This window comes from Desmodus rotundus, chromosome 4 (genome assembly GCF_022682495.2).
Source record: "Desmodus rotundus isolate HL8 chromosome 4, HLdesRot8A.1, whole genome shotgun sequence".
Classification (NCBI taxonomy): Eukaryota; Metazoa; Chordata; class Mammalia; order Chiroptera; family Phyllostomidae; genus Desmodus; species Desmodus rotundus.
In genome coordinates, this window is record NC_071390.1 from 55,171,317 (window position 1) to 55,182,017 (window position 10,701).

General features: G+C 40.1%; 1 pseudogene; it reads left to right on the forward strand.

Annotated features, from left to right (window-relative positions):
- Window positions 1-1,759: 1,759 nt before the first annotated feature.
- Window positions 1,760-6,275, forward strand: LOC112305360 (large ribosomal subunit protein uL4 pseudogene; annotated as a pseudogene).
- Window positions 6,276-10,701: the final 4,426 nt, after the last annotated feature.

Below are 10,701 nucleotides of genomic sequence, written 5' to 3' on the forward strand. Positions count from 1 at the left end.
GTCCCTGTTCCCTCTCCCTTTCATTCCATTTTTAATTGCATTATTTCAGCTTTGTCAAAATGTGTAGCATTTGCACATTATTCTTTACCTCAACTCAACCTTTATATTAATCTTAATCTACTATGTATATGTTTATATGTAGTACTTATGAATATGTGTATTTACTTAATAAAGGGTTCACTATCAGTCCTTTTCTTGTAAGTTTTCCCAACTGGTATGCCTCAAGAATTTTTAAAATATGCAATACCTGACTAGTTAGGGGCACTCACCTCTTTTCCCTTAGAGTGTGAAATTAAAAAAATGATGACAGCCAAGAGAACAATAACTGTCTGCTGTGAATGATCAAAATTATACTTATTTTTTAGTCAGATCAGCAAAAACTATAACATATTTTTTGGCATGCCACAGAATTTTAGTAATTAGTATATGTGTGCCATGAGATGAAAAAGGTTGAAAATCACCGGTATAGAATTCTAAGTATTGGTATGTTTCAAATACTTTATATAACTTTTGATGCTTCATAGATAGCTTGAAAATTCTTCATTCAGACTTAATTTTACTGAGTTTTCTTTTTGGAACCACTGCTCTATTTTCGCCTTGTTTTTTATGCTATGTTTGAGAAGTATGATGCCAGTCTAATATTTTACTATTATGAGTTGTTTTACCTTTTTGCCAGGAGACCTTGAGATTTTTTTCCTTATCTTTGAAACCAGTAGTTTTACTGGGACATATTTTGGAGTGATTTAGCTAGGTTCATTTTCCCAGGTACCAAAGGTAACCTTTCAAAATGTAAATGCCAACTTTTTTCTGAATATTTTCTTGGATTATAATTCCAGATATTCTTTATGTTGCATTGTTTTGTTTTCATTTTTCAGACCCCAATTATACATACATTATTCCTTCATTTCCTGTCTTTTATTTTTATCACTTTCTTCTGGCCTTTTATTTTTATGTTACTTTTACTTCCTTAACTAGTTTCCTGAATCTTCTTAATACTGAATAAATTTTGACAAAGATTCCTTTGGATATCTTGTAATTTAGTGTTTATTTCTGAGTTTTTCTTTTTCTTCCATTTCTTTTGTAAATTTAATGAATTTATTTCTTCCCATTTTTTGTCCATTTCTATTCTTAGTTACTCAGCTTCTGCGTCAGTGTGCTTAATTATAGTCCAAATGCTTATTTGATGTTGTTTAAATGATATGGAGCATTGGTCAAACTTTTTGTGTTTTATAGGTTTTTCTTTGGGGGAGGCAGTTTCCTCACCTGAGGTGCTGAAGTCCTGATTTATATATTTTTTTACTAACTTTTCACAGACTTGTTGTCTTTATTCTTCAGTTTATTGTCTAGTTTTGGGGTAGATTATAACATTCTTAGTTCAATGTCATTCTCTTAGTGCAGTAAAGTTTGGTTTATTCTGTGAATGGCTATTTATGAAGGAGGCTTGTGTGTGTTGTAATAATTTTGAGGTTTATTTTTTCTTTTTTTTGTCTTCGGGATGGTAAACTTTTACCACCTAATCACCAAAAATAACTTCTGCATTTCTTTTTACTTTTTTGTCCTCCAAAAGCTATGCCTTTCAAAATTTGTCTCTATTAATCACACACGTTTTAAACTCCTCCCCTCTAGTTAGTGCTCTCATTTAGCAGGAAATATTTTAACATTTTCATACTTAGGGTGGTTTCTCATTGTGGTGGTTCTTTTAGAGCAATTTTAGACCAGCTTCTGGATTATCTTTTGTCTCCTCTCTTGGTATTTTTAGATGGCCCCTGGAGACCTGAAAGGCTTGAGGTAAGAGTGTGAAACACTGCTCACTGGTATTTCTTGTTTTCCCTTTTTTAAAATTGAAACTGCTTTGAAGTTTGAGTGTTCTCTCTGTTCTATTTATGCAGAGGGTATGGTTTGGGGGAGGGAAAAGAAAGAGAGAGGAGAAAAAAGAGAAGAAGGAGGAGGCACGGGAAGAGAAGGGAGGAGAGAGGAAAGATATATGCAGATTCATGAGGAAACAGTGGCCTAGGCAGCAGTCATTGTGTTTGGCTCCCTGGAAACCTTATGTATATTTTTAATAATTCAGTTGTACTAGTTTTTCTGTAGGAAAAAGAAAAGTTGTTTTGTCAGAATAAGAATTTCTTGTGTTCTAGCCTCAGCTTGCTCTTGGCTGATTGTATTTTGGCTATTTCCTAATGATTCTTTTCATAAGGTATCTAGAATTAATCATAAAAAGTACATCTTCATTATGTGGAGACATTGTCCTAAATGTGAATGCCAATTAGACTCTTAAAATTACTTCAAAGCATGTGTGTATACATTTGTGTATGTGTATATGTACAGGTTATATGCACACATGTTTCATATGTGCGTACATGTATATGTATATACCATATTGCTTCTCCCTACCTCAGCTATTCATTCCCAGTGTCACACTTTTTAACTTGTAAATGTCAGTCTTTTACCTGAAGAGCATTGATTTCTAACACTCCATTTTAAAGAGGACTTCCTATATTTCCAGGTCTTTAATAGTCCTTAGTTTTCATCAGACCTCATCAAAACTTCAGTCTCCAATTCATTAGTACCTCTCTCACAATCCTTTTTCTCTCTGTTTCCAATTTCTCCTTATGCAGGTAAGAGTTTGTCATATATTACTATAATTCAGTCATGTAATCTCAAAAGCTTACAGGGTCAGGCAGGAAACATACACGAGACAAACAGGCAAGACAGAACACAACAAGAACCTGCAGGGAAGTGATGAACCAAACTGTGCTCCATCTAAAGGCATTCAAATAGTTAGTTCTAATACAATGTGTGAGCCAAACAAATCTGTCTCCAGGCTAAATTTGTCCATTTACCTCTTGCTTTAGTTCCATTTATGGCTCTTCTTTAAAACCTCAACTTTTGTTAAACTTACTCTCTGCTTCCCCTTGTCTGCACCCAAGTTACTTCATATTGCAGAAGAGAAAAATCATACTATCAAGATGACCAGCTTGGCTTTCAATTCACTGTCACATCCAGAGGCAGCTTCTCTGCACTGAACAGCCATCTTTCTAGCACTTCCTAGAAAGCTTTCTATTCCTCTATCAGATAAAACAAATCCATATCTCTTCTCTACATACATTTTGTGTGCGTATGTCTGATAAAGGGTATTTTTATTTTTTTAAGTTGAATTTATTGGGGTGACATTGATTAATCAAATTATATAGATTTCAGGTATACAATTCTACAGTACATCATCTGTATATTGTATTGTGTGTGCACCACCCCAAGTGAAAACTCCTTCCATCACCATTTATCTCCCTTTCACCCTCTTCTTCCTCCCCTGTTAGGTCCTCCCTGTTCTCCCTGTTCCAACTATTGTAGAAGAGGGTGAGCTATCTCCCCTGTTCTGCCTTATGTTAGGTCCTTAGTAAACACTTGTTAAATGAAGGGATTAATCAAGACAAGTTTCAACATGCTTGAAATTCCAAGAAATCCAGGATAAAATGTCGTTGCAAGGAAGATCTAAAACAGGGTTGGCCACCCCCCTTCCCTCTGGCAATCACCATACTCTTGTATGTGTACATGAGTCTTTTTTTTCCTTGCTTAATCCCTTCATTTTTCTTGCCCAGCCCCCAGACCCCTCCCCTCTAACAGCTGTCACTCTGCTCCTTGTACATTTTCATTAGAATGCTTTTAGCTGCTGTTAGAGTTCCCCAACTAAAATGCCTCCTATTTATAAGAAATCCACTCCCTAACCTCAGTTACTCATTATCCTAGTTCTTCCTTTCATAGCGGTCATTACAATCTACAATCATTTTGTTTTTGCTTACTTTTTTAAAATTTCCCCCCACCAGAACATCAACTCTCTGAGGGCAAGGACCATACCTCTTTTCTTCACTAAGTAGATCCAGGGGCTAGCACAATGGCTGCCATATGTTAGGTCCTCAATAAACACTTGTTAAATGAAGGGATTAATCAAGACAAGTTTCAACATGCTTGAAATTCCAAGAAATCCAGGATAAAGTGTTGTTGCAAGGAAGATCCAAACCAGGGTTGGCCAACTTTTTTCTGTAAAAAGCCAGATAATAAATATTTTGACTTTGTAGGCCATATAGTCTCTGTCACAACTATTCAGTGCTGCGAATATGACATGAAAGCAGCAGCCATGGGTAATACACGATGAGTGGCAGTGTCCCCTACTTGGACCACAGTCATAATTTGCAGATCCCTGGTCTAGATGAACAGTCTTGGCACAAAACAGAATCTTGGGCTCATACTACTACTTGTGGAAGCTCAAGAGATTATACATGCATGTATAATACATACATGTGTTTTCACATCTACACTATCTACCAAAGGGCCACACATCAGCATGGTTAAAAGCATGGACTCTAGAGCCAGATAGTTCTGTTCAAGTCTGGGTCTTCCATGTGTGTGCTGTGTGACCGTGGACAAGTCACTGCCCTCTCTGCACTTCTGTTTCCTCATCGTTAGAATAGGGATAATAACAGTGTCTATCTGGTAGGGGTAAATGAGGATTAAATGAGGTAATCTTTATGAGACACTTAGAACAAATCTTAGCACATAACTGCTGGATGTATGTGTTGAGTAAATGTGGATTAGGTCCTTCTAGGCACTTTGCATAGATTGCCTCATTTCCTTCTCACAGAAGCCCAGTGAGGTAGGTATTTATTATAATGTATAATAAACGAGGTATTCTATTTTAAAGACATGAAAACTGGGAATTCAGAGATACTAGGTAAGATATCATGCTCACATAGTTAACAAGTGATGGTATTAAGGCCAGAAAAATACATTTAGAGATTAAAAACTTCAGAAAAGAAAGTGAATGTAACCAATATATTCAATAGATTGGATTCTGCACTGGTTTTAAAATATGGCTGCAAATACTCTGATGCACCTCTCATCAAGATGAATTTTCTTCTCCTGGGTCTAGGTGGATTTGAGACTGCTTCAACCAAGAGAATGTGGTGATCTGACACTATGTGGCCTTTTCCTGTGGGAGCTGCAGGGTTGAGAGGAGTGTGGCCTTCTCCCCTCCACACCATGGTGTGTGCTCCAGAAAGGGGGACTCATCTGGCAAAAATGTCACTTTGCCTACTGTGTTCAAGGCTCCCATTTGACCAGATATTGTGGACTTTGTTCACACCAACTTGCACAAAAACAATAGACAGCCCTATGCTGTCAGAGACTTGCCAGGTCATCTAACCAGTGCTGAGTTTTGGTGTGCTGGCAGACCTGTGGCTCAAATTCCCAGAATTCAAGGTGGTGAGACTCATTGGTCTGGCCAGGGTGCTTTTGGAAACATGTGTTGTGGGGGACTTAGGTTTGCACCAACCAAAACCTGGTGTCATTAGCACCACATGGTGAACACAACACAAAAGCAATATGCCATCTGCTCTGCCCTGGCTGCCTCGGCCTTGCCAGTACCAGCCATGACTAAAGGTCATTGTGCTGAAGAAGTTCCTGAATGTCCTTTGGTGTTTGAAGATAAAGTTGAAGGCTACAAGAAAACCAAGGTGCTGTGTTGCTTCTTAAGAAACTTAAGGCCTGGAATGATATCAAAAAGGGTTATGCCTCTTGCCTCTCAGTAAATGTGACCTACGGGACAAAATGAGAAACCGTCATTATATCCAGTGCAGGGGACCTTGCATCATCTATAATGAGGACAACGGTATCACCAAAGCCTTCAGAAATATCCCCGGAATTACCTGCTTAATGTAACCAAACTGAACACTCTGAAACCTGTTCCTAGCGTGTATTTGCGCTGTTTCTGCATTTGGACTGAAAGAGCTTTCCACCAGGTAGATGATCTGTATGGTACCCGACATAAAGATGCCTCCCTCAAGAGTAACTACAATCTTCCCATGCACATCATGCTCAACACAGACCTTAGCAGAGTCTCAGAAAGCCCAGAGATCCAAAAGCCCTCCAAGAACCACACAAGAAGATTCATCGCAGAGTCCTGAAGAAGAATTGACAGATAAACCTGAGAATCATGTTGAAGCCAAACCCATATGCAATGGCCATACACCAGAACACCATTCTTCTCCAGGCTGAGAATCACAGGCTCCCAGTGAGTAGAGCGTCAGCAGCACTAGAAGCCAAATCAGGTGAGAAAAGTGTTCCAGGCAACAAGCTTGAGGTAGGGAAGAAGGCTGTTGGCATTAGGAAGCAGAAGAAGTGTTTGGTGCAAGAAAAGGCTGCAGCTACCAAGAAACCAGCAGCTGAGAAGAAGCCCAGAAAAGAAACTCACCACAGAAGAAAAGACACCTGGGGCGTAAACTTAAATTTATTTATTCCACAAAAGTCAAATCATTGTGTACAGCTAATTTGGAATAAAAATCTAATCAAAGGCAGTGAAAAACATGGCAAAGAAAAATGACAATATGTGCTTACGAAGGGCCACTCAGCTTGTGCCTTGCTCACAGGAACCTGATCCCTTAAAAGAACTCTGAGTAGTCATGTAAAAAACTCTAGTTACCCTGAGGCTGCGATGTTGTAAGGAAGCCCAAGCCACGTGGAGAGGGCAAGCATAGGCACTTACACCAATAGTCCCTTCTGAGTACAACTTTGAAGTCATCTCAGCCCACGAGCCAGACATGTGAGTGAAAGTTCTCAAACAATTCCACGCTCAGCCATGGAGTAAGTAACCCACAGCTGTTTAATTCTTCCCAGCTGAGGCCCCAGAAATCATGGAGCACACAAACCATCCCCTCTGTGATCTCAGTTCTTAAACCACAGAATAATAATTATCCATGAGCGTGATACAATAGTTGGTGTTCTTTGGGATTAAATTTGGGGATGTCTTTTATTAGCACATAGAGATACAGAACAGCTTCTTTCCAGGTTTTCCTAAACTAGAATTATAGTTCATTTATCAATGCTGGTCTTCTTTTATTTCTCTGTGGCCTTGTTTTGCTCCTACCCTGAAAGTCCTTTGAGTCATCCAGCTTTAGAAGGAGCTGGGATTTGAACCCAGTAGTTTTCCTTTAGAGAGCATGGCTACTGATCCCCACACATAAACAAGTCATTTCACTTCTTTAGGTCAGTTTTTGTCTTCTAAAATGCTGAGTAGAGCCTGCTTTGCAGGATTGCCATGAGAATCAAACAATACCATGGGTGTAAAACTGCTTTAAAGGAATTTAGACTCCAGACCTTTGGCAAGAGACCTGGAGCAGAGGGCAGTTTTAATCTTCCTGGAGTTCCAGTCTTGCAAAGAAGCACTTGCCCAAACAAATCAATAATGTTGATGCCACAGCTATCAGAAGAGCAAGCACACTTCTCACCATACACTGGGGGCTTCTAAAACATCTCTGTGTGAGCAAGTGTATGTAATTTAATAGTGGGCCAGCCTGGTGATCTTGAAACAACTCAAGTGTCTGACATGAGAGCGAATGACAGTTCTTGGAACGAGGGCCATGAATTGCAACTACATTGCAAATCACTCAGTTGTGCTGTCGGGGGAATCATAGTCACCATATATATTTTCTTAAAAGTAGTTTCCCAGCAAACCTTTCATAAAATTCATGACTGTGACTGACCTCTGCTACGTGCTTTCCTTCACAGCTTCCCTCACCCCCTCAAATATAACCCAGGCTTATAATGCACTTGTGGCAAGCACTGTTGACTGGATGCTGAACGGCCATTCCCAGCCCCCTTCTCCCTTTCTGCCTCCTTCTATAGAGTCCAGAACAGCAATACTTGCCATCCCAGCTTCCATGCAGGTAGGGGTAACCAGTGTCCACTAGGAATAGGCAGGTCTTCTGGGAGAGGTCATTCATAAAACATTTCTCTTTCCTGATGTAAGGACACATAATGATGGCACAGCCTTTCCCACTCTTTCTACTGCCTTGAGTGCATCATGGATGGAGCTACAGCATCCATCTTGTGACAATGAGGGACACATCAGAGTTGTATATGCTCTGACATCTTTGAATCAACCACCTCTCTCTGTGAGAAATAGGTTCAGATTTGTGTAAGCCACTTGAGGTATATTTTCTTTCACTTGCAGATGCAGAAAATTTTGATATAAAACCTGTGCCACAGACAATTGAACCATTGTCCTAGATGAGCAGGTAACTTTTACTTCCCTGACCCTTATAAGGATGGTAGACACACAAATCTTCAAGTGTAAAGTCACTTAGACGCCACACATTTCTCTCTGTCTACTGGCCCATGGCTGCATAAACACTCCCTCCACATCCCTCGTAGCTTTGCCATGTTGGGGGCTCAGGTGTGATGCTCTTCTGCCTGGATCACTGCCACAGCCTCCCTGATTGTTTTCCGCTCCCCATGTGGTGCCCTCTCACTCTCCACATTGAAGCCACAGGGGTCTTTCCAAAAGCAAATGTCCATTGATATATTCCTGCTGAAAGCAACGCTCCTATACTCACCCATGGAAGCCTGAACTTCTTCACTCTATTGAGATGGCCTTCCATGATTTGACCCCTGTGTCCCTGTCCAGCTTCCCTCAACCAGTTTCTTTTTTGTACTATCCCCCTCTAGAATGTTCTCAGCTCCTCAAACTCTTATCTGCAGTCACATTAAACAAAAATCTCCTCTTTCACTATCTAATCCATCCTGGATAATCCCCTCTCACCACAGACTTCTCTGTTGTAGGTGTACACACACACACACACACTCACTCACCCTCCACTCTAGATTTCTTGTTCATGTCATGTCTCCTCACAACACTCTACTCCAATACTTGGAGAGGCAAACACAATACAGACATGTATGTTTTTGACTAGATGGTAAATCCCCTCAGGGCAAGACCTAAGTATGTCTTATTCAGTGTTGTAATGCCAGTGTCTAGAGAAGTGCCTGGCACATAGCTTAGAAGGAAGGAAGGAAGGAAGATCAAAGGATATTTTGATCACCTTCTATTCACTCTGTTATGGGCGGGATCCTTCACCTTAAATAGTAGATGGCTAAACACAAAACAGAAGACACCAGACAGATAAAATAGACAACAGTTTATTAGCCATAAATACTGACAACCCAGGGGAGGAGGATACCTCAGGCCCCGCAGGGCCACACAGAAATTGCATGTGAGCGTAAACCAACAGGGGCTGTGGGAATCACACTTTGGTGGTGACAGAGGGTAAGGAGACCCTGAGATCGCATGGGAGGATGTGATTGCCTTTCTAAAATAATTTCACAATATGACAGGGAGGTAAAACTCATTAGGTTGAAGACCAGGCAGGGTGCAGTTGCCCCAGCTGCAAGGAGAGGGATGTTTTGGCAAGAACAGGGGGATCTACAGCCAGGTCCTTAGGGACTTGTGAGACTCAAAGCTGTTGAGGCAGAACTTGAAAGTTTAGGTCTTATAATACAAAGGGGAGAAGAAGAGAAAGAAGGAAAGGAAGAAAAAAGGACAGAAGGAAAGAAGGAAGGAAACTTCTCTTTATATTCTGGTCTCACTAAATCAGTGGTTACTGTGGTAGATTACTCAAGCCCAGAAGTTAGGGTAACTTTTCAGTTACCAGCTGGGGCACTCATTGACTGGTTGACTCAATCCCCATTTCCAAACTTCTTTTCTCATCTTGTCTAATTTGACACCAGGCCTGGTCAAAGTGCTGCCCAGTGGGAAATAAGCATAACTGTTCCATGAGATTTCTGGGGAAGCATCTGCTCCATGACTAAGGCAATATCCTTTTCTCTTGATGCCTCTCACTGTGTGCCTCCTGCAGCTGCCATCTTGTAGCCATCACATATAACCAGGAGAATCATAAAGATCTGCAACATCTCAAATAATTTGCATATAATTCATCACTTCACAGGAAGTTTTTGTATAAATGAACTTTTTCCATTTAGGAATTCATCATAAATATTTTTCAAATGTATCAGTTAGATCATCCACATACTATTACATTGAATGAAGGTACCACCGTGTATTTGACCATTTTCCTGTTGTTGTGAATATAGGCTGTTTTCATATACTGTTTTCAAATTTGAGGAATGAAGCATTATAGGCAGTTGAGCACTATGGTGGGCTGCAATTGTGGTTTGGTTTTTGGGTGGGTACAGATTTGAATGCCCTCTGGGTTTCAGAAAACATGAATGGGTATGGAGTTTGAAGGGCTTCTATCTATGCAGTGGTTAAATTTTCTAAAGCATGAGAGATAGCCAAATCAGACTGTAGAGTCCAGTGCCCAAGTGAGCTGAGTGGACAGTCTACCAGTACGATAGAAGTCAGGCCTGGAGAGATCTGGGACTGGACTGAAATGAAAAAAGTGTTACCTGAGGAGATCCAGGACAACACAGCTGGTGTGGAGAAAAGAGTTATGCTTGAGAAGAGTCAAAATGGCTGCCAAAAATTAAATAAATGAAAAAATATGAATGTAGCAAAGAAAATGAGAAATGGGAAATTAAAAAAAAATAAATATGTTGTGTGGTTCCAGTCCAGGGCTGAAGCCACAAACACCTTGTAGACACTGGTCACCCTATATAAGATGCCTTGCCACAATGATGAAAGTGGGTACAAGAGCTAAAGGACTAGTTCAGCCAGATAATCTTACTCTTAATTTTTCATGTTTATTTTTCTAACTTTTTAATGGATAAAACTACTTCTCTGTGAAAAAATAAATAGCTGTACTTACTGAAGTGAGAAGTGGGGAAGAGAATCTGACCCTACATTCTCTGTCCTCTTCTACTGCCCCTTGTGGCAAGCCCTTGAGAATGTTCAGAAGATGTCAAGGGAGCAGA